Here is a 24582-nt window from a genome sequence, read left to right as displayed (position 1 = left end):
AGGTGGGAGGATTGTTTGAGCCCAGGAGTTTGAGGCTACAGTGAGCTGTGATGAAGTTACTGCACTTCCAGCTAGGTGACAAAGGGAGACTCCATGTCTAAAAAACAAAGATTCGATTTTTGATACACCATCTATTAATATATTATTTGAGTAAAAAGAAAGAAAGGAAAAGTTATAAAAAAGCATTAAGAATATGACTGCCCTAAAGTAATGAATTTAAGCTAAATCTTTTGTTGTTTAGAAGTGAAGTAAAAGTCTCTTAAATATGAAGAAAAATTTTAATTGCTTGTAATATATAAGACATGGTATATACAGTCTTTTTCTTTCCTCCACACAGAGGTCTGATGCGTTATTTATAAACAGTATTTAAAAGTAATGTAGGCCGGGCGCGGTGGCTCAAGCCTGTAATCCCAGCACTTTGGGAGGCCGAGACGGGCGGATCACGAGGTCAGGAGATCGAGAGACGATCCCGGCTAACACGGTGAAACCCCGTCTCTACTAAAAAATACAAAAAAATAGCCGGGCGAGGTGGCGGGCGCCTGTAGTCCCAGCTACTCGGGAGGCTGAGGCAGGAGAATGGCGTAAACCCGGGAGGCGGAGCTTGCAGTGAGCTGAGATCCGGCCACTGCACTCCAGCCTAGGTGACAGAGCAAGACTCCGTCTCAAAAAAAAAAAAAAAAAAAAAAAAGTAATGTAATAAGCCAGGCACAGTGGCTAACACCTTTTTATCCCAGCTCTTTGGGAGGCTGAGCTGAGAGGCTGCTTGAGGCCGAGAGTTCAAGACTAGCCTGGGCAACGTAGTGAGACACCCTCCCGCCCCGCCCCACCTCTACAAAAAAAATGAATAAATACAGTACAGTACAGTAATTAGGAACTCTTCTAGATAGTGCTTAAACTTCAGCCTGGTTTTTTCTGAGTTCAATGCCTAAAGCTCTTAACCACTACATTACTGTATTCCAAAAAATTAAGTCCTAGGTTTCAAAGTGCAGATCAACTGTGAAAAACAAACAAAAAATTTTAGAGGGAGTATAATAGTAACATCATTAAACAATAAAATTTTCAAATCCTAATGTACCATTTAAATCAGTATTGTAATGGAAAGAACTGTAAAGTCTGAGTATCTGAATTTTTAATTTTGCTTGTCTTAAATTGTCACTAAACCTTTTGAACTTTACTTTTTTTCTTCATCAGAAAAAGGGGTATTATGAATAATACCTGCTTCAGCCTGTTTAATTCTAACAGTTCTATGAGATAATGGTAAGGAGAGCTGAATAAATCGTAGAGCTGTGCTAAATTAAATTCTAAGTTCTCTTGACTAAGTAAATTTCTTGAGTTGGAACTACACAAAAAGCATTGCTGGGTTCTCACAAGTTAGGTTTTAGGTAGATCTAAGAATCTCTTAAAACCTTATTTAACACCAAAAGGCTGGCTACCTTAGATGTTTTTGTCCTGCCACCTTAATTTTCTTTCTTTTTTTTTTTCCCCAGACTGAGTCTTGCTCTGTCACCAGGCTGAAGTGCAGTGGTGCGATCTTGGCTCACTGCAACCTCCAACTCCCTGGTTCAAGCAATTCTCCTGCCTCAGCCTCCTGAGTAGCTGGGATTACAGGCACGTGCCACCATGCCCAGCTAATATTTTGTATTTTTAATAGACACAAGGTTTCATCATGTTGGCCAGGATGGTCTGTATCTCCTGACCTTGCGATCTACCCACCTTGGCCTCCCAAAGTGCTGGGATTACAGCCATAAGCCACCGCGCCCGGCCACCTTAATATTTTTAAGTGAAATATAGTATTTGAGGAAAAACTCAAAAATGAAGTTTTTTCAAAGTGCCTTATGATGATTGATTTGCTAAGGCATTTTTGAAGAAAACTTTAAAATGTCCATGCCTGAAGTATTTACATTGTTTATTGTGTGTGGGTGTTTCCCTACTCAGAAAGGGCAATAGGAAGATTTGACTGCTTGGCCTTGCTAATAAGCAAAAGCATAGAGCCAAGGGATAGGACAAAACAAAGTCATCCTTAACCCTAAGTTTTTCCAGCTGCTGCTTGACTCTCTTTTGGACAGAAGTTTTAAGACTTGTAGTTCTTGCACACGTAACTGCTGAGAAGCTTGCTGCTTTAGTCAGAGTTGTGATAATTCTTACCACTGTCCAAAGGAATCTAATCTGATTTTTCGGGAGAATAGTTACGGCAGTACAATCCATTAGAAAACTTACGTGGGTGTTCTAGTATGATTTACTTCTCTAGACGTTGATAAAATAACATTTCCACTCAAACACTTGTGCCTCAGATTTAGCTTTAATGTGACAGAGGTATCTTAAAATATTAGGATTCAAATCTCTTAAAATGATACCCTAAGTACAGGTAGTAACTTTTTAATAATTGTAGTCTTTCCAGATTTGACTTGTCCCAAAGCTACTTCGTTGTACTTTGTATGTGTGCTGCTCCCTAATAATCTTGCACCTTGAACATAGTTGTGCTTTCTTCTTTTTTACAAGATATGATAAACTGAAAAAACCCAGCAAAACCTTTCCAGGGTTTTTGAAAGTTTGCTAATTTATAGTTTATTAATCTGGTACTATTTATTCATTTTTAGAAATGCCTCTGAATGCAGCAATTCACTGAAATTATTTCTAGGGGTGGACCACAGGGTGAGGAGGCTGAATTGACTATGTGGAGTTGAAAATACCTTTATCACAACCCTGTATTCTTCTGGATTATGAGCATCAGAATAAATGATATAAGATTCCTGTGTAAGATCACTTCTCAGCAGTTCATTAGGAATTCCACAGGGAGGTAAACTGGATTTCTTTTTTCTTTTATTTTTGAGACAGTTTTGCTCTTGTTGCCCAGGCTGGAGTGCAGTGGTGCGATCTCAGCTTACTGCAACTTCCGCCTCCCGGGTTCAAGCGATTCTTCTGCCTCAGCATCCCAGGAGTGTTCCTGCCTGCTATATAATCTGTTTATAAGCCCCATGGTGCTTTGTGTAGATTGAGATATGAGGATTATGGAAATAGTGCTCAGAACTCTGCAGGCTGTCTGGAAATACAGTACACCTTTTTGCTTTAGCCAGCAGAATGTTTGTGAGTTCTCTGCTGAAGCCTGGGGATTGGGTGGTGGATGTTGTGCTTTTATCTGTCATTTGATTTGTTGCCTGAGGACAGAAGTGCAATATTATGGGTTGGACTTGTGTCTTGCCTTACCAGTGTTTAGACTTTTTACAAGATAATGAATCTTACTTCTTGAAAGGATAGGAGATGAAAATCTATGTCCTCCTGCTTCTGTTCTTCTCTTTCTTCGTAGCTTTCCACTTGGCATATAGCAGAAAACTCTTTGGCTATATTTGGTGCATTGTGTTGGTGGAATTCTTCAAGAATGCATTCTTGACTTTTTTTTTTCTGAGACAGAGTCTTGCTCTATCACCCAGGCTGGAGTACAGTGGCATGATCATGGCTGTCTGCAGCCTCAACTTCCCAGTTAAGCCATCCTCTCACCTCAGCCTCCCACCCCGGGGCCCCGCCCCAATAACTGGGACCACAGGCCCATGCCACCATACCTGGTGTCTCCCTATGTTGCCCGGGCTGCCTATAAAACTTGACGTTCAACAATCTCTTGTTTTTATTCATTGAGAAATTGGCTTCATCCTTTTACTGAAATGGGAGTATTATTTATCTTACTATTTTTTAAGTTAATTAATTATTATTATTTTCACTGAGACAAGTCTCGCTCTGTCACCCACGCTGGAATTCAGTGGCCCGATCTCAGCTCACTGCAAGCTCTGCCTCCTGGGTCCAAGCCATTCTCCTGCCTCAGCCTCCCGACGAGCTGGGATTACAGGCACCCGCCACCGCGCCTGGCTAGTTTTTTTTTTTAGTGGAGATGGGGTTTCACCATGTTAGCCAGGATGGTCTTGATCGCCTGACCTCATGATCCACCTGCTTCAGCCTTCCAAAGTGCTGAGATTACAGGCATGAGCTACTGCACCCGGCCTACATTAATTTTTTTGAGACAGAGTTTTGCTCTTGTTGCCCAGGCTGGAGTGCAATGGCGTGATCTGGGCTCACTGCAACCTCTGCCTCCTGGGTTCAAGCAATTCTCCTGCCTCAGCCTCCCAAGTAGCTGAAATTACAGGCACCTGCCACCATGCCCAGCTAATTTTTTTGTATTTTTAGTAGAGACAGGGTTTCACAATGTTGGCCCAACTGGTCTCGAACTCTTGACCTCAGATGATCCGCCTGCCTCAGCTTCCCAAAGCGCTGGGATTACAGGCGTGAGCCACCACACCGGGTTTAGAATCTAAACTACAACTAGCATTACATAGTTATGCTTAAGAACGCGTTTTTGGGGCCGGGTACGGTGGTTCACATGTGTAATCCCAGCACTTTAGGAGGCCAAAGCAGGTAGCTCACTTGAGCTCAGGAGTTCAAGACCACCTGTGCAACATGGTGAAACCCTGTCTCTATGAAAATGCAAAAATTAGCCAGATGTGGTGGCGTGTGCCCATTTTTCCAACTGTTTGGGAGGCTGAGGTGGGAGGATCCCTTGAACTCGGGAGGCAGAGGTTGTAATAAGCTGAGATCGCAGCCCTACACTCCAGCCCGGGTGACAGAGCAAGTCCCTGTTTCCAAAAAAAAAAAAAGCATTTTTGTTTGGGGACATGGCCTCCAAATATTTTGAAATTGTTATATTTCCTGTAAGTGGAACTATTTTGTCTCCATATCTGAAATCTTTTTGTTCCTGTACATTTTTGTTATTATTATACTTTAAGTTCTAGGGTACATGTGCACAACGTGCAGGTTTGTTACATATATATACATGTGCCATGTTGGTGTGCTGCACCCGTTAACTCGTCATTTACATTAGATATATCTCCTAATGCTATCCCTCCTCCCTCCCCCCACCCCACAATAGGCCCCAGTGTGTGGTATTTCCCACCCTGTGTCCAAGTGTTCTCATTGTTCAGTTCCCACCTATGAGTGAGAACATGCAGTGTTTGGTTTTCTGTCCTTGCGATAGTTTGCTCAGAATGATGGTTTCCAGCTTCATCCATGTCCCTACAAAGGACATGAACTCATCCTTTTTTTTTTTTTGAGACAGAGTCTTGCTCTGTCGCCCAGGCTGGGGTGCAGTGGCCGGATCTCAGCTCACTGCAAGCTCCGCCTCCCGGGTTTAGACCATTCTCCTGCCTCAGCCTCCCGAGTATCTGGGACTACAGGCGCCCACAACCGCGCCCGGCTAATTTTTTTTGTATTTTTAGTAGAGACGGGGTTTCACCGTGGTCTCGATCCCCTGACCTTGTGATCCGCCCGCCTCGGCCTCCCAAAGTGCTGGGATTACAGGCGTGAGCCACCGCGCCCGGCAACTCATCCTTTTTTTATGGCCACATAGTATTCCATGGTGTATATGTGCCACATTTTCCTAATCCAGTCTATCATTGATGGACATTTGGGTTGGTTCCAAGTCTTTGCTATTGTGAATAGTGCTGCACTAAACATATGTGTGCATGTGTCTTTATAGCAGCATGATATATAATCCTTTGGGTATATGCCCAGTAGTGGGATGGCTGGGTCAAATGGTATTTCTAGTTCTAGATCCTTGAGGAACCACCACACTGTCTTCGACAATGGTTGAACTAGTTTACAGTTCTACCAACAGTGTAAAAGTGTTTCTATTTCTCTACATCCTCTCCAGCACCTGTTGTTTCCTGACTTTTTAATGATCTGCATTCTAACTGGTGTGAGATGGTATCTCATTGTGGTTTTGATTTGCATTTCTCTGATGGCCAGTGATGATGAGCACTTTTTCATGTGTCTGTTGACTGCATATATGTCTTCTTTTGAGAAGTGTCTGTTCATATCCTTTGCCCATTTTTTGATGGAGTTGCTTGATTTTTTTTTCTTGTAAATTTGTTTAAGTTCTTTGTAGATTCTGGATATTAGCCCTTTGTCAGATGGGTAGATTGCAAAAATTTTCTCCCATTCTGTAGGTTGCCTGTTCATTCCGATGGTCGTTTCTTTTGCTGTGCAGAAGCTCTTTAGTTAAATTAGATACCATTTGTCAGTTTTGGTGTTTTAGTCATGAAGTCCTTGCCCATGCCTATGCCTGAATGGTATTGCCTAGGTTTTTCTTCTAGGGTTTTTATGGTTTTAGGTCTAACATTTAAGTCTTTAATCCATCTTGAATTAATTTTTGTATAAGATGTAAGGAAAGGATCCAGTTTCAGCTTTCTGCGTATGGCTGGCCAGTTTTCCCAGCACCATTTATTAAATAAGGAATCCTATCCCTCTTTTTTGTTTTTGTCAAGTTTGTCAAAGATCAGATGGTTGTAGATGTGTGGTATTATTTCTGGGGGTTCTATTCTGTTCCATTGGTCTATATCTCTGTTTTGGTACCAGTACCATGCTGTTTTGGTTACTATAGCCTTGTAGTATAGTTTGAAGTCAGGTAGCGTGATGCCTCCAGCTTTGTTCTTTTGTCTTGCAGCAATGCGGGCTCTTTTTTGGTTCCATATGAACTTTGAAGTAGTTTTTTCCAATTCTGTGAAGACAGTCTTTGGTAGCTCGATGGGGATGACATTGAATCTATAAATTACTTTGGGCAGTATGGCCATTTTCACAATATTGATTCTTCCTATCCATGAGCATGGAATCCATTTGTTTGTGTCCTCTTTTATTTTGTTGAGCAGTGGTTTGTAGTTCTCCTTGAAGAGGTCCTTGATGTCCCTTGTAAGTTGGATTCCTAGGTATTTTATTCTCTTTGAAGCAATTGTGAATGGGAGTTTAGTCATGATTTGGCTCTCTGTTTGTCTGTTGTTGGTGTATAGGAATGCTTGTGATTTTTGCACATTGATTTTTGTATCCTGAGGTTGCTTATCAGCTTAAGGAGGTTTTGGGCCGAGACAGTGGGGTTTTCTAAATATACAATCATGTCATCTGCAAACGGGGGCAATTTGACTTCCTCTTTTCCTAATTGAATACCCTTTATTTCTTTCTCTTGCCTGATTGCCCTGGCCAGAACTTCCAACACTGTGTTGAATAGGAGTGGTGAGAGAGGGCATCCCTATTTTGTACTAGTTTTCAAAGGGAATGCTTCCGGTTTTTGCCCATTCAGTATGAATGGCTGTGGATTTGTCATAAATAGCTCTTATTATTTTGAGATACGTCCCATCAATACCTAGTTTATTGGGAGTTTTTAGCATGAAGAGCTGTTGAATTTTGCCAAAGTCCTTTTCTGCATCTGTTGAGATAATCGTGTGGTTTTTGTCATTGGTTCTGTTTATATGATGGATTATGTTTATTGATTTGCGTATGTTGCATCCCTGCAAGGCTGGTTCAACATACGCAAATCAATAAACGTAATCCATCATGTTCCTGTACATTCTTTTGCATTCTGCATAACCTTATGTATGTTTAAAAACACATTTTTACATGTCTTTTTTTTTTTTTTTTTTTTTTGTATTTTTAGGCTGTGTTGGCCAGGCTGGTCTCGAACTCCTGACCTCAGGTGATCTGCCCATCTCAGCCTCCCAAAGTGTTGGGATTACAGTCATGAGCCACCATGCCCGGCCCATTTTTACATTTCTTGAGCAGGAGCCCTGTAGTTTAAAAGTCCCTTTTATTTTCAGCAGTGTATGTTTAGGACAAATCGGTTGTGTGAGTAGGTAGGAAATATTTACCATTTACTGTGACAGAATAGATGAACAAGAATGTGTTTGGTTTTATTTGTAATATAAAACACCTATGAAGGGAAATGCCAAACAATAGTAGTAAATCAAACTTTGGAAATACCTCTGACGTAGAATTCTATAGTAGCTTTAATTGGGTATTATTATCAGCTGGTCTGTTTGGGATTTGTTTGATGAACTGTTACATGACTTTGACTGCCAGCCAACCATTATCCTGGCTGCTCCTTAGCTGACTGCCAGTCAACAATTACTCCATGCAGATTCTATAGTTTTTCCACAGTTGTCAATGTTCTAGTCCTGAGTATAGTCTTTTGGCATAATGTGGCTCATAAACGACTACACTGATAACTTTTGTGAGAACTCACCACTTCCCAGATAGCCCAGATACCATATGTTACTCATTCAGCAAATTTCTCTTAAGAGCTTGCCAAATGCTAGATACTTAAAGGCAGTGGGCTTATAAGGGTGAACTGAACTTAGCTTCTTGGAGCATGCTACCTAGTGGTATAGGCAGACAATAATCATTGAGCAGGCAAATACCTAATATTATTTCAAATGGTGATGAATTATTATGAAAACCGTAAAGCTGAGTAAAGAGAAGAATGATGGAGAAGGACAGGATACACTTGAACCAGGGTGGTCAGGGGAGGTCCTGTTTGATAGGTAACAGGCCAGGCCATCATGAAAGGTCTTGTAGGTCACAGTTAAAGAATATGAGTGCTGATTTGAGTGTAATAAAGAACAGATAAAGGGTATTTAATAATATGTCCAAATTTGTGTTTTTTTGTTTTGTTTTGAGACAGAGTCTTGCTCTGTTGCCCAGGCTGGAGTGGAGTAGCGCAATCTCGGCTCACTGCAACCTTTGCCTCCTGGGTTCAAGCAATTCTCCTGCCTCAGCCTCCCGAGCAGCTGGGATTACAGGCACGTGCCACCACACCCGACTGATTTTTGTATTTTTAGTAGAGACAGGGTTTCACCACATTGGCCAGGGTGGTCTCAAACTCCCTGACCTCAGGTAATCCACCCACCTCAGCCTCCCAAAGTGCTGGGATTACAGGAGTGAGCCACTGTGCCCAGCTTCAATTTGTGTTTTAAGAACACAATGACTGTGCTCAGTAGAGGACAGATTGCTTTCAAATGTTAATAGAGATGGAGGTGGGTGGATCACCTGAGGTCAGGAGTTCCAGAACAGCCTGGTCAACATGGCGAAACACTGTCTCTACTAAAAATACAAAAATTAGCCAGGTGTGGTGGCATGCACCTGTAGTCTCCGCTACTCAGGAGGCTGGGTGAAAGAGCGAAACTCTGTCTCGGCCGGGCGCGGTGGCTCAGGCCTGTAATCCCAGCACTTTGGGAGGCTGAGATGGGCGGATCACGAGGTCAGGAGATCGAGACCATCCTGGCTAACACGGTGAAACCCCGTCTCTACTAAGAAATACAAAAAATAGCCGGGCGAGGTGGCAGCGCCTGTAGTCCCAGCTACTCGGGAGGCTGAGGCCGGAGAATGGCGTGAACCCGGGAGGCGGAGCTTGCAGTGAGCTGAGATCCGGCCACTGCACTCCAGCCTGGGCTACAGAGCGAGACTCCGTCTCAAAAAAAAAAAAAAAAAAAAAAAGAAACTCTGTCTCAAAAAAAAAATTTTAATAGAAGCAAGGCCCCTCCCTACAAAGATGTACATGTACATATATACAATATTCTGTATTCAGTTCCTGGAAGTTCGTGAATTCACTGAAGTTCTCAGAAGTTGAAAGATTGAAGTTAACCCACACACCCTATTTCCTAGATGATAATCTAATTCCCAAGTTTACTAGTGAGTATAATACACTTAAAAAATTCTGAGTGAGTTCAGCTTTTCACTTGAAGAATTTGTTTTAATAGTGAAGGTACACAATTTTTGCTAACTTAGAATGTTTTTTATATGCCAGACTCTAAATTAGGTACTTTATTTACACTATCTCATTCATTCTTCACTGCAGTTTAGTGAAGTTTATACCATTATTATCTTTACCCAAGATCCATGGAGTTGCCCAAGTAGTGAAGCTGGATTTCAAACTCAGTACCTGTTCTTTTACCTACTAAACCAGAAGTGCTCAGTATAGTCTCTAGGATATGTAGTATGTAATGAAGCTGTTGTTGCCGCTGCTGTTCATTGATGTAGCAAGTATTTTTTCTTTCTTTTTTTTTTTTTTTTTTTTTTTGAGACAAGGTCTCGCTCTGTTACCCAGACTGGAGTGCAGCAGCATGATCTCAGCTCACTGCAGCCTCCACCTCCCAGACTCAAGTGATCCTTCCCTCTCAGCCCCCCAGGTAGCTGGTACTACAGATAATAGGCCACCATGCCTGACTAATTTTTGTATTTTTTATAGAGATGGGGTTTCGCCATGTTGCCCAGGCTGGTCTTGAACTTCTGGACCCAAGTAGTCCTCCCCATCTCAGCCTTCCAAAGTGCTGGGATTACAGGCATGAGCCACTGCACCTAGCCAGTGTAGCAAATCTTTTTTTTTTTTTTTTTGAGCAGCCATTCTTACTGTATTTTAATTTAATCAATCAATTTTTTTTTTTTTTTTTTAAAGATATACAGTCTTGCTATGTTGCCCAGGGTGGTCTTGAACTACTGGGCTCAAGTGATTCTCCTACCACAGCCTCAAGCGATTCTCATTTCTCAGCCTCCCAAGTAGCTTGGTGCCGCCAAGCTTGTACCACCAAACCCAGCTATTTTTTTTTTTTTTTTTGAAATGGAGTCTTGTTCTGTTGCCCAGGCTGTAGTGCAGTGGCGCAGTCTCAGCTGACTACAACCTCTGCCTCCTGGGTTCAAGTGATTCTCCTGCCTCAGCTTCCCAAGTAGCTGGGATTACAGGTGCCCACCACAATGCTCAGCTAATTTTTGTATTTTTAGTAGAGACGGGGTTTCACCACGTTGGCCAGGCTGGTCTGGAACGCCTGACCTCAAGTGATCAACCCACCTTGGCCTCCCAAAGTGCTGGGATTGCAGGCATGAGCCACCACGCCCGGCCTAAAAACATTATTATTATTATTATTATTATTATTTTTTGAGACAGAGTCTTGCACTTTCGCCCAGACTGGAGTGCAGTGACACGATCTTGGCTCACTGCAAGCTCCACCTCCCGGATTCACACCATTCTCCAGCCTCAGCCTCTCAAGTAGCTGGGACTACAGGCGCCTGCCGCCACGCCTGGCTAATTTTTTGTTTTTAGTAGAGACGGGATTTCACCGTGTTAGTCAGGATGGTCTCGATCTCCTGACCTTGTGATCTGCCTGCCTTGGCCTCCCAAAGTGCTGGGATTACAGGCGTGAGCCATCACGCCCAGCCTAATAAATTTATAAACCTTTTTTTTTTTAAATTGAGACAGAGTCTTGCTCTGTCTTCCAGGCTGGAGTCTGCAGTGGCGTGATCTCGGCTCACTGCAACCTCTGCCTCCCAGGTTCAAGGGATTCTCCTGTCTCAGCCTCCCAAGTAGCTGGGATTACAGATGTGTTCCACTACGCCCGGCTAATTTTGTATTTTTAGTAGAGATGGGGTTTCATCATGTTGGCTAGGCTGGCCTCAAACTCCTGACCTTACATGATCTGCCCGCCTCGGCCTTCCAAAGTGTTGGGATTACAGGCGTGAGGCACGGCCCCTGGCTTTTTTTTTCCGAGACAGGGTCTCCCTCCGTTGCCCAGGCTGGAGTACAGTGGTAAGATCTTGGCTTACTGCAACCTTTGCCTCCCGGTTTCAAGCAATTCTCCTGCCTCAGCCTCCTGAGTAGCTGGGATTACAGGTACATGCCACCACAGCCCAGCTAACTTTTGTATTTTTAGTAGAGACAGGATTTCGTCATACTGCCCAGGCTGGTCTTGAACTCGAGCTCATGCAATTCACCCTACCTTGGCTTCCCAAAGTGCTGGGATTACAGGTGTGAGCCATGGCGCCTGTCTTAGTAGAAAGTCTTAAAGAAGCATTAAACATATACTAGCACCTGAGACTTTTTCCTTATCATATCAGTTTTAGTTTGTATCTTGTACATATATATATCCCTTATAATCATTTTGTAAACCATGAGTAGTATATATCCCTTGCTTTGGGAAACACTATGGTGCTATACTATTTTATTAATGTTGTGCAGCCACCTGGAGTGTCTCAAGACCTAGCACAGGTTTTACCTTTCACCTCCTCCACAGGGGAGAGAATATACTTAAAGGGGCTAAGTTTGAAAACGTAGGCTATTTCCTTCCCTTCTCTCTTCCTCCTTCCCTTCCCTCTTCCTCCTTCCCTTCCTCCTTCCCTCTGTCTGCCCTTCCTCCAACCGCTTTCCTCCCTTCCTTCTTCCCTGGCACTCTCAAGAAAAGAAAAGGCCATTGCGTCGATGATAGTTAGAAATTGCTAGAAAGGGTCACATAATTATGGATTCTTGTGTCTGGTGCACAGTTGTCATCCAGGGATTTCTCTCCATATTGGCCTTCTGAAGATTTCCTTCACTTCTTTCCTAAGCTGGATGTCCCATTTCCTATATCCTAAGTCTTTCTCTTGCTATATTCCTGTAACAAATTCCTTGAGAAAGGAATTATGGGCCGGGCGTGGTGGCTCAAGCCTGTAATCCCAGCATTTTGGGAGACCGAGGCGGGCGGATCACCTGAGATCAGGAGTTCGAGACCAGCCTGGCCAACATGGCGAAACCCTGTCTCTACTAAAAATAAAATTAAAAAAAAATTAGCCAGGTGTGGTGGTGTGTGCTTGTAGTCCCAGCTACGCGGGAGGCTGAGGCAGGAGAATCTCTTGAACCTGGGAGGCGGAGGCTGCAGTGAACCAAGGTCACATCACTGCACTTCAGCATGGGTGATAGAGCAAGACTTGTCTCAAAAAAGAAAAAAAAGGAATCATGGAGGTTCAAATTTTTGTAATCATGAATGTCAAAATCTCTCTGGTTCTGTCCCTCACTGATAGTTTTGCTGATTATTGTAAATTGGAGATAGTTTCCTTCAGAATCTAGGAGGCTTTGCTCCATTATGTCTTCTAGTGTTGTTGAAGAGTTTGAAGTCATTCTGATTCCTGGTTTTTTTTTTTTTTTTCTTTTTTTTGAGACAGAGTTTTCACTCTTGTCACCCTGGCTGGAATGCAATGGCACAATCTTGGCTCACTGCAACCTCCGCCTCCTAGGTTCAAGGGATTCTCATGCCTCAGCCTCCCAAGTAGCTGAGATTACAGGTGCCCGCCACCACACCTGGCTAATTTTTGTATTTTTTAGTAGAGACAGGGTTTTGCCATGTTGGCCAGGCTGGTCTTGAACTCCTGACCTCACGATCCGCCTGCCTCGGCTTCCCAAAGTGCTGGGATTACAGGCATGAGCCACTGCACCCTGCCAAAATTAAATAATTTATCAAACATTTAAATTTGAAGGAGACTATTGTGATACAGTATTTGGATTGAGAATGTAATTGTGTAAAAGTACACGTGTATGTGGAAAAGGATTAGGGCCACAGCCCCAAAGTCACCATTACTAAATAGAAAAAGGTCCATTTTGTACAGATGTACCTCTGCAGAGATGTAGCTCAGCTAGCAGGAAAACTTCCTACATATGAATTAGAAGGATCCCCATCCTTCATGCTTATGCTGTCTGTGTACCAGACACATGGCTTAGCAAGTGAAGCATGGGCTGAATTTCCACCCTCTCTCATCTCCTGTGGTGGGTGTTCTTGTGTGGGATAGAAGCTGTAACAGTGTTGTTTACTCTGTGTTAGACCCAATGCTAAGTGCTTTACACTATTGAACAATTTAATAACTCAATTAGATAAATACTATTATCTTTGTTTTACGGTTCTTCTCAGACGTCTTCTGAACTTCATAATTCTATATCTAACTGCCTATGTCATTTATTTTCTATATAGTGAGCCATCACGCCTGGTCAATTTTTAAATTTTTTTGTAGATACAGGGTTTTGCCATGTTGCTCAGACTGGTTTCGAACTCCTGGGTTCATCTGCCCACCTTGACCTCCCAAAGTGCTGGTGTTACAGGCATGAGTCACTGTGCCTGGAACAGTCCTTTTAAGATTAAAGCCTAGCCAACACAGTGAAACCCCATCTCTACCAAAAAAAATACAAAAATTAGTCGGATGTGGTGGCACATGCCTGTAGTCCCAGCTACTCGGGAGGCTGAGGTGGGAGAATCACTTGAACCCAGGAAGCAGAGGTTGCAGTGAGCAGAGATCGTGCCACTGCACTCTCCCTGGGTGACAAAGTGAGACTCCGTCTCAAAAAAAAAAAAAAAAAACTAAGGTAGATTGTGCCTTTCCTCTGCTCAAGACCTTTCAGTGGCTTCCCACTTCACTCAGTAAAAGGCAAAGTCCTTATAATAACCTACAAGGCATTATGTTATCCACATTGTTCCTGCTCCCTGAAGTTGTACTCACTTAACTCTATGATCTTTTTACCATACCTTATACAAAGGATTTTCACTAGCTGTTCTTTCTGCCTGGAATGTTGTTCTCTCAGTTATCTGCAAGTCAGACTCACTGATTTCCAAGTCTCAGCTGTTACCTCTTCGTTGAGACCTACTATGACCTCACTTTATAAACTGCAGTCTGCCTCCCTTTCCCCAGCACGTATCACCCACTATCATAGAATTTACTGTGCATGCCTCCACCAGAAGATAGGCTTCTGTTATGATCATGGATCCTTGTCTTTTGTTCCCTGAGGTAGCCCAAGCATCTTGAACAGTGCCTGGTACATAGTAGGCACTCAGTAATGTTTATTGGCTGAATAAGTGACGAAAATTGGTATATGGGAAAGGTAAGCAATTTGGTGAAAGGCCAGGCCATACAACTAATAAAAGGTGGAGGTAGATTTTGAACTGATATTTATGTATTGTGCCTTTGATATTAGAAGATGATATCCAAAAAAATGTGTTAGGATTAGTAAAATTATGAGTAACTTCCCCTTTATCCTCCTTTCCAAATTTGTTTTTTGGTTTTTTTTTTAATAAATAAAAATATAATTAGACCAGGTGCAGTGGCTTATACCTATAATCCTAGCACCTTGGGGAGGCTGAGGTGGGAGGGTCACTTGGGGCCAGAAGTTCAACACCAGCCTGGGCAAGATAGTGAGACTTCGTCTCTACAGAAAATAAAAAATTAGCTGGACTCGGTGGTGTGCACCTGTAGTCCTAGCTAATTAGGAAGCTGAGGCAGGAGGATTGCTTGAATGTGGATCAAGGCTGCAGTGAGCCATGATCATGTCACTGCACTCCAACCTGGTTGATGGAGCCAGACCGGTCATGCCTTAAAAAAATAAACAAGGCCGGGCGCGGTGGCTCAAGCCTGTAATCCCAGCACTTTGGGAGGCCGAGGCGGGTGGATCACGAGGTCAGGAGATCGAGACTATCCTGGCTAACACGGTGAAACCCCGTCTCTACTAAAAATACAAAAAATTAGCCGGGCGTGGTAGCGGGCGCCTGTAGTCCCAGCTACTTGGGAGGCTGAGGCGGGAGAATGGCGTGAACCAAGGGGGCGGAGCTTGCAGTGAGTCCAGATCGCGCCACTGCACTCCAGCCTGGGAGACACAGCGAGACTCCGTCTCAAAAAAAAAAAAAAAAAACAAATAAAAGTATAATTAGAAACAGATTATCAGAGTAGAGGAAAGAGCCAGATACTAGGAAGCCAGAGTAGGCTGCCACAAGGTTGAAATCTGGCACCTCATCTTAGGAACCGCCTCTCCCACAAATGCACTGATCTTAACATATGTGATGGTGTGATGAAACCCCGGTGAGATTTGTGAATATTCTGAATACCGTGTAACCTTGGACATTTTTACTTAACCTTTATGGTCCATAGATTCCTCACTCTAAAATGGTAATTTCTCTTATAGGGGGTTGTTGGAGGATTAAAAGGGATATTGTATGTAAAGAACATACATAATAAACATTCAGTATTAGCTAATACATTGGCTAATATCATTATTGTTGCTGCTGCTCAGTTGATAAAGAGTTTTAAGAAATTTATTTTTTGGTGGATATATCTTGTTGCCTAGTGAGTTTTAGCGGGTACCAAAAGAGAGCAAACACGTATTGTTTTTGTTCAGACAGCCAAACAAGCTTTGTCGCATATTTGTGTTTTTTCATGGACACTTACTTGTGGTTCTAATTTTATATTACATCTTAAACAATAGCCACCTTTTCTTAATTATTTACATAAATTTTAATACTTAACATGTGGATTCTACAACTACCATTGTTTCATTGGTTTTGTATTTTTGGTTGACTTCTGTGGGTCAGTTGATTTAAAATGATCCATAGGAATTATGATATAACTGTCATGATATTTAAAAATTAGTGAACTGGCTGGGTGTGGTAGCTCATGCCTGTAATCCCAGCTGAGGATGAGCTGGTGGATCACTTGAGGTCAGAAGTTTGAGACCAGCCTGGCCAACATGGTAAGACCCCATCTCTACAAAATGTACAAAAGTTAGTCAGCATGGTGGCCCACACCTGTAGTCCCAGCTACCTGGGAGGCTGAAGTGGGAGGATCACTTGAACCCGGGAAGCAGAGGTTGCAGTTAGCCAAGATTGCACCACTGCCCTCCAGCCTGGCCAACAGAGACCCTTCCCCCGCCTCGTCCCCCCCAAAGAAAATTGTCTCAGGTTCATCATACTTATGTGAATAGAAGTTACTGCCAGTATATCCATTAAAGTATCTTCTACTTTAAAGTAGAAATTTGAATGATAAATAAGGTCACAAAATAACTTACAGCACCTGAGAAAAGAATGACAGTATAATATACTGAAATTTTTTTCTTATTAACACGGTAATGAAATACATGAAAACTAGTAGAGTTATGTGAATTAGGAAAAATGACTTTTTGAAAACTTTTTTTTGTAGAGTAGGAGTCTCACTGTGTTGTCCAGGCTGGTATTGAATTCCTGGACTCAAGTGATCTTCCAGCTTCAGCCTCCCAAGTAGTTGGGGCTACCGGTGCATCACCACACCCGGCTAGTTTTTAGATTTTGTAGAGATGAGGTCTCACTATTGTCCAGACTGGTCTCAAACTCCTGGGCCTAAGCAATCTTCCTACCTCGGTCTCCCAAAGTGCAGGGATTAGCCCAGGCTGATCTCAAACTCTTGGGCCTAAGCGATCTTCCTACCTCAGTCTCCCAAAGTGCAGGGATTACAGGCATCAATTACCGCACCTGGCCAGGCCGTAAGCCCATTTTTTAACTTCAATATAGAAATAGTTTTACACTCTAACTTTTTAATTTTTGAGATGGAGTTTTACTCTTGCCCAGGCTGGATTGCGGTGGCTCACTACAACCTCTGCTTCCCAGGTTCAAGTGATTCTCCTGCCTCAGCCTCCCAAGTAGCTGGGATTACAGGCACGTACCATCACACCCGGATAATTTTTGTATTGTTAGTAGAGACGGGGTTTTGCCATGTTGGCCAGGCCGGTCTCAACCTCCTGACCTCAGGTGATCCACCTACCTTGGCCTCCCAAAGTGCTAGGATTATAGGCGTGAGCCACCGTGCCTGGCCACACTCTAACTTTCTAAAAGGAATATTCATATAGGGAATAAATGCAGTTGAAAGATTATAGAAAGATACAACTTTGAAGAGTTTGTACCATAACAATCATGAATTGCTTGATTAAAGCAAATATATCCTCAAAGTCCAGGTGGCAGAATGATGCATGAAGCCAATAAAAGGCAATTTTTTTTGGTGAACCTAGGGAACCTACCACCCTCAGAAATAATGTCGACCAGAAAAAATAGTTTTAGAGAAGTTTATATAAATTCATGATTGATAGATACAAAGTAGGTGACTACAGAAAGCTAAGATACCTGGCAATTATGAGTCATTCCTTTTTTTTTTCTATCCTAAAATGTCACCTGGTACATTTCAGAGACTGATTTTGGGGTTAGGCCCATGTAGTAATCTTTTAATGGAATAGTAGCCAAAGTAGAGGAAGGCAAAACAGAGTAGAATCTAGGCCTTTTGATTTTTGAAGCATTCTGTGATGGTTGGTGGGGGTGACCCGGGGAAGTCAGGAATCCAGAGGGAAGTAGCCTGGAACCAGGTAAACCTAAATTCTGTAATAGACTAGAATAATTTGTATTAAGTAAGTTGTAGGCTTCTGAAATAATTTATATGATTTAGATATCATGGTAAATTATGAATACACTATGTCTTCTGTGGCATGTAAAAGGTAAATGTTTTGCCTATAGAATACAAATTCCCAGACTGTCTTACCAAATAAATGTTTAAAGCCTGGGAACTTTTGTGGTAATAAAATTTTTTACTACTATTTTGTATATATAAAAAGAATTTTGTTGCCGGGCGCGGTGGCTCAAGCCTGTAATCCCAGCACTTTGGGAGGCTGAGACGGGCGGATCACGAGGTCAGATCGAGACCATCCTGGCTAACACGGTGAAACCCCGCCTCTACTAAAAAATACAAAAAACTAGCCGGGCGAGGTGGCGGGTGCCTGTAGTCCCAGCTACTCGGGAGGCTGAGGCAGGAGAATGGCGTAAACCCGGCAGGCGGAGCTTGCAGTGAGCTGAGATCCGGCCACTGCACTCCAGCCTGGGCGACAGAGCGAGACTCCGTCTCAAAAAAAAAAAAAAATTTTGTTTTTGTTTTTGTTTTTTGAAGACAGAGTCTCGTTGTCACCCAGGCTGGAGTGCAATGGCATAGTTTTGGCTGACTGTAACCTTTGCCTCCTGGGTTCAAGCGATTCTCCTGCCTCAGCCTCCTGAGTAGCTGGGACTACAGACGTGCAGCACCACCCCTGGCAAATTTTTACATTTTTAGTAGAGATGGAGTTTCTCCATGTTGGTCAGGCTGATCTCGAACTCCTGACCTCAGATAATCTGCCTGCCTCAGCCTCCCAAAGTGCTGAGATTACAGGCGTGAGCCACCTTGCCCGGCGAAGAGAGTTATCTTTTTTTTTTTTTTTTAAAAAAAGATACATTTTTATCATTGAGCAGAAATGTGATTTTACAATTAGTTTCCATATAAACTTTTTGTTACCAAAGTATCTTGAAATTACATACTTAACAATATTCTTTTAAACAATGCCTTTTTCTTTTTCTTTCTTTTTTTTTTCTTTTTTTTTTGAGACAAGGTCTCGCTCTGTCACTTAGGCTGAAGTGCAGTTATGTGATCGTGGCACACTGCAGCTTCGACCTCCTGTGCTCAAGCGATCCTCCCACCTCAGCCTCCCAAGTAGCTGGGTCTACAGGTGCATGCTGTGACACTCAGCTAATTTTTGACACTTTTTTGTACAGACAGAGTCTTGGTATGTTTCCCAAGCTGGTGTTAAACTCCTGGGCTCAAGTAGTCCTCCCATCTCAGCCTTCCAGAGTCCTGGGATTACAGGTGAGAGCCACTGTGCCCAGCCCATGAACAGTTAACTTTTTTTTTTGTATGTTTGGTTTACCTTTTTTTTTTGAAACAAAGTTTTGCTTGTGTTGCCCAAGTTGGAGTGTAATGGCATGATCTTGGCTTACTGCAGCCTCTGCCTCCTGAGTAGCTGGGATTACAGGCGCACGCCACCACGCTTGGCTAATTTTTTGTATTTTTAGTAGAAATAGGGTTTTACCATGTTAGGCTGGTCTCGAACTCCTGACCTCAGGTGATCTGCCTGCCTTGGCTTCCCAAAGTGCTAGGATTACAGGCATGAGCCACTGCGCCTGGCCTACTTTTTTTAAATGCTTATCTTTTTCCTGCAGTGTGGTTTACTTTTGATATTTTACTGTGCATGTAGTACTTGGAAGTATTAAATTGTATTGGTATTGGTGACAGATGACACTGACCTTATTCTTAAATTATGGAAAATGACGTGTATGTATGTGTGTGTGTGTGTGTGTGTGTGTGTGTGTGTGTGTGTGAAGGGATCTCACTGTGTTGCCTAGGTGGACTTCAATGGCTATTCACAGGTGCAGTCATGCACTACAGCCTCAAACTCCTGGCCTCAGGAGATCCTGAGTAGCCTCCTGAGTAGCTGGGGGTAGACATTCTTTCAGTTTCCTGGGAGGTCTTGTTTTTAAACCCGTCCTGCCTTAAATTGTTGCAATTTTACTTCTGTGGCTTTGAGTCTGAGGTAATTTTGAGTTTATTGGTATTAGAAACATTCCTGTGTTTGTGTAGTGCTGGGTGTGAAATGTGAAGTTAAATTTTTAAATAGTTAATAGATACTATTAGATTGCTATACTTTTGTGGTTTATACTCTTCACTGTGAAAGTAGATTACTTGAAATGCTTGTGCTAGATGTTTTGTCTTTTCAAATTTTACAAATCTGGCCTGGCACAGTAGCTCACGCCTGTAATCCCAGCACTTTGGGAGGCTGAGGTGGGTGGATCACCTGAGGTCAGGAGTTCAAGACCAGCCTGGGCAACATGGTTAAACCTTATCTCTACTAAAAATACAAAATTAGCCAGGCATAGTGGCACATGCCTGTAATCCCAGCTACTTGGGAGGCTGAGACAGGAGAATCACTTGAACCCAGAAGGCGGAGGTTGCAGTGAGCAGAGAGTGCACCACTGCACTCCAGCCTGGGCAACAGAGTGAGACTCCGCCTCAAAAAAATAAAAATAAAATAAATTTTACAAATTAATATTAAAAATAATTTTTATATTTGTGTTTCCCTACTTTATATTAAACATATATATTTGCTGGCCTTTCTATTGCTTTTCTATGAATTTAATTTCCTGTTTTTTTCCCAGTGACATTGTTCATCTTTTACTAATTTTTAGGAGCTCCTTGTTTTTGTTTTTTGTTTTTTTTTTGAGTTGGAGTCTTGCTTCGTTGCTCAGGCTGGAGTGCAGTGGCATTATCTCGGCTCACTGCACCTTCTACCTCCTGGGTTCAAGCAATTCTTCTGACCTCAGGTGATCCACCCACCTCGGCCTCCCAAAGTACTGGGATTACAGGGATGATCCACTGTGGCTGGCCAACATGTCTCTCTTTTTAAATAATTGATCTTGTCCAACGTGACATATTTCTCCATTCGTAGGAGAATGCATTTGATTTTAGAACTTTTCTGTGCAACTTTGAAAGGCTTTTCACATGCAGAAACTGATTTTCACATTGGCTTATCTAGTTTTAGTATATGTCTAGGATGTGTGTGTATGTGTGTCTGTGTATACATTTTTTAACATGGGGCATTTTTTTTTTTTTTTTTTTTTTTTTTTTTTTTGAGACGGAGTCTCACGCTGTTGCCCAGGCTGGAGTGCAGTGGCGCGATCTCGGCTCACTGCAAGCTCCGCCTCCCGGGTTCCCGCCATTCTCCAGCCTCAGCCTCCTGAGTAGCCGGGACTACAGGCACCCGCCACCGCGCCCGGCTAATTTTTTGTATTTTTAGTAGAGACGGGGTTTCACTGTGGTCTCGATCTCCTGACCTTGTGATCCGCCCGCCTCGGCCTCCCAAAGTGCTGGGATTACAGGCTTGAGCCACCGCGCCCGGCCAACATGGGGCATTTAGTCAAAGAAATTACAGTATTAAAAGCTAGATCTATGCTTATATTTGAAGGTAGTGTCAACGGGGTTTCTGAATATCTCTATTTAGGATTGAAGTATGTTTCTGCTATATGATTTTTTTAGAAGATGCTTTTTTCCACCTTGTTTTCAGATGTCTGCCTTGAGTTTTCAGATGTCTGCCCTGATTTTTCAGATGTTTGCCTTGATAAAGGAATACCTTAGTAGAATTTTCTGTGATTAACAGGTTAGAGCTGTGCCACTCTTCCCTGAGACAACTTGTAGGGCCCTTGAAGCAGCATTGTCTGTGTACTTCATCTTGTTCTGCAAATATGACCTATGGTTTGTATGAGTATCTGCCATGAAAATGGTTAGGAAGGCCGGGCACAGTGGCTCACACCTATAATACCAGCACTTTGGGAGGCTGAGGCGGGTGGATCACCTGAGGTCAGGAGTTCGATACCAGCCTGGCAAACATGGAGAAACCCCGTCTCTACTAAAAATACAAAAATTAGCCAGGCATGGTGGTGCATGCCTGTAATCCCAGCTAGTTGGGAGGCTGCGGCAGGAGGATTTCTTGAACCCGGGAGGAAGAGGTTGCAGTGAGCCAAGATCGTGCCACTGCACGCCACCCTGGGCAACAGAGCAAGACTGTCTCAAAAAAAAAAGAAAAGAAAAAGAAAATGGTTAGGAAACATTAGCCTCCCTCTTTTTTTTTTTTTTTTGAAACAGAGTCTAGCTCTGTCGCCCAGGCTGGAGTGCAGTGGCACCATCTTGGCTCACTGCAAGCTCCGCCTCCTGGGTTCACACCATTCTCTTGCCTCAGCCTCCCGAGTAGCTGCAACTACAGGCGCCCACCACCACACCCGGATAATTTTTTGCATTTTTAGTAGAGACGGGGTTTCACCCTGTTAGCCAGGATGGTTTCGATCTCCTGACCACGTGAGCCATTGCGCCCAGTCCTTAGCCTGCCTCTTAAGCTGTAAGTGGTCTCGATATGGAGACAGAAAGTAAAATACTATGAATGATAAATAATCTAGGACTTGAATTAAAGTAGGTGTATTTTTATTTTGTCACTTTTTATTAAAAGTTACTGTAGTGTGTTCTCTACTAAGTACCGGCACTATATTTTGAGTACTTGCAAGACTTGGAATTCAATGTAAAATTACTGTTCTTGGACTGAAGTTACATTTTAGTCTTGTCAGTGGGTTCTTCACCAATCAGTTGGAATTGATTCCAATACAGTCTTCCCCCACAGTTGAATATAGAATAAAATCTGTTGCACACTGGGTGTAGGGGCACATGTGTGGCAGGACTGCTTGAGCCTAGGAGTTCAAGACCAGCCTGGGCAACATAGTGAGACCTCATCTCAATTGAAATATGTATCTATACAAAAAATAAAATTCATTACAGTTCATCTTGCTGGAAAATAAAATTCATTACAGTTCATCTTGCTGGAAAACAAAATACTGTTTTTTAATTTAAAAAACTTTTTTTAATTTAGAGATGGGGTCTTGCTGTGTTGACCAGGCTGGTCTCGAACTCCTGGCCTCAGGCAATCCTCCCATCTGGGCCTCCCCAAGTGCCGGGATTACAGGTGTGGACAACTGCGCACGGCTGACAAAGTATTTTTAAAAGACGTACCACTAAATGGAGATTTGATTCACATTTAATAGTTTTTGACAAGTCTTTTCTATTTAAAAACGTTACTTTTTTTTGTAGCATTATTCTGGCTTTTCACTTAATTTAGTAAAGATTTGAACGCCTTTGTATTCCAGATACTGAGCAAGATTGGCAGGGTTCTGCCCTTATGGAGCAGAAGGAAGGTAGGGAGACGGACTAAAACTTGAAAACTATCTAACGTAAGTACCATGCAGAAAATGAAACAGTATTAATTGGCAGAAGGAGAGCGGGCAATTTTGGTTAGTGTGGTTAGGGAAAGCCTCTCTAAAGAGATGTCTCTTGGGTGGAGACAAGATGTGAAAAAACCCAGCTTGCCTGCTTTTGGGGTTTCAGCCTTCCAGGTGAAGAGAAGCACAAAGTTCGGAAGTCTTGAGGCACAAAGTCTGGCATGTTCTGAAAGAAGGCCTTTAGACACCTTGTCAAGGAGTTTAGATTTTATTCTGAGTTTTAAACAGGGAAGTGACACAATGAGTTGCATTTTAAGCTTGTTCAGGCTGTTACATGGATCATTAGGAACCATATCGTTTCAGGCTAGTGAGATGCTCAGATGAGTCTTCCTTCTGTCTCTTCCCTCGTCTATTTCTCTCTTATGTGGTCTTAAGCTCCTCCATCTTTTCCTTTTTAGTTGGAAAAAAAGTCAAATATCTAGAAATAAGAGGAGCTATATGTACTCCAAAAAAGGGACCTCACAGTAACCTGGGGATAGAGTTAGGTAGGAGTGAGTCAGGGCTCAGGTTGAGGTTCCAGAGGCACGAGGCAGCGAGATCTTGCTCTGGCATCCCCTCTTACAGAAATAAAATATGCTGATAGAAGTTTATAGTGTAATAGTAAAATATAAAAACAAAAAATAAGTAATGTAGAAAATAAAAACCCTTCACAGTCCTGCTGAAATGATCACTGTTAACACTTTAATTCTAGAGTTCCCCATCCATTTATTTATTTCTAGATTTCCCTCCCTCTTTGTAGATTAATATTAAAGAGGTTCAAACTATATATTTTGTTCATTTTTTGTTGTCTTGAATATCTTTTCCCATCTCTGTATATGTGGATCTACTTCATTTATCACCTGGATATTAACATGGTTTATTTAATTCCCTATTGTTAGGTATTTGGTTTTTACCATCGTTTTTCAAGGGTATAAATAGTGCTGCAAGGAATATGCTTACACATGTTTTTATACACTTGTCTTAGGCTTCTGTAGTACAGATTTCTGGAGAATACTAGATCATTCTTTAAGAACATTTCAAACTTTTAATAGATATTACCATATTCTTTTCCAAAAAGGATGTACCAAGACTGTATGAGAATAACTCCATGTTGTGATCTTAAGTTGTCTCAAAACCTCTTTGGTTTTCTCAGCTGTCATCTAAGAATACTAAATATCTAACCTCCCTCTTAATTTGGGCATGTGATGTGATTTAGCACGTAGTGGATATTCAGTTGGAAACTTTTGATTGAAAACAAGGTTTGGATTCTGTGGTCCTTAATTCTAGGTCATTTCAGCTGTGACTAAAATGATTTGAGTGTTAGTGTTACATATGGGAAGGTAAGGGCTGTGGAGTCAGTGCAGCCCAGTTCAGAATCCTAGTTTGCCACTTACAAGCTGTGTGTGAGAGAATTTTCTCAACTGTAAAATGGGGATATAATTCCTACCTAGAGTAGCACTGAAAGTAATGTGGATAATGATTGGAATGTATGCTATGTATCCTGCCTCATAATAGTAAGCTTCTAGTAAATAGTAGCTATTGTTAATAA

General features: G+C 42.3%; 1 protein-coding gene across 4 annotated transcripts in view; it reads left to right on the top strand.

The window, feature by feature from the left end:
- RAF1 (Raf-1 proto-oncogene, serine/threonine kinase) overlaps positions 1–24582 on the top strand; it is an 86619-nt gene that overhangs the window by 24168 nt on the left and 37869 nt on the right. Inside the window, exon 2 of one of the 4 annotated variants that reach the window (XM_050781464.1) lies at positions 22923–23006. The exons of 2 other annotated variants lie outside the window; for them this stretch is intronic. The gene's annotated coding sequence lies outside the window, so the exon portion shown is untranslated. Of the gene's footprint in view, positions 1–2638; positions 2798–22922; positions 23007–24582 lie in introns of all 4 variants that reach the window. One more of the 4 variants, XM_050781465.1, reaches the window with a different exon arrangement.

This window comes from Macaca thibetana, chromosome 2 (assembly GCF_024542745.1).
Source record: "Macaca thibetana thibetana isolate TM-01 chromosome 2, ASM2454274v1, whole genome shotgun sequence".
Taxonomy (NCBI): domain Eukaryota; kingdom Metazoa; phylum Chordata; class Mammalia; order Primates; family Cercopithecidae; genus Macaca; species Macaca thibetana.
Note: the sequence above shows the minus strand (reverse complement) of the source record. Positions and strands in the feature narration are given on the sequence as shown.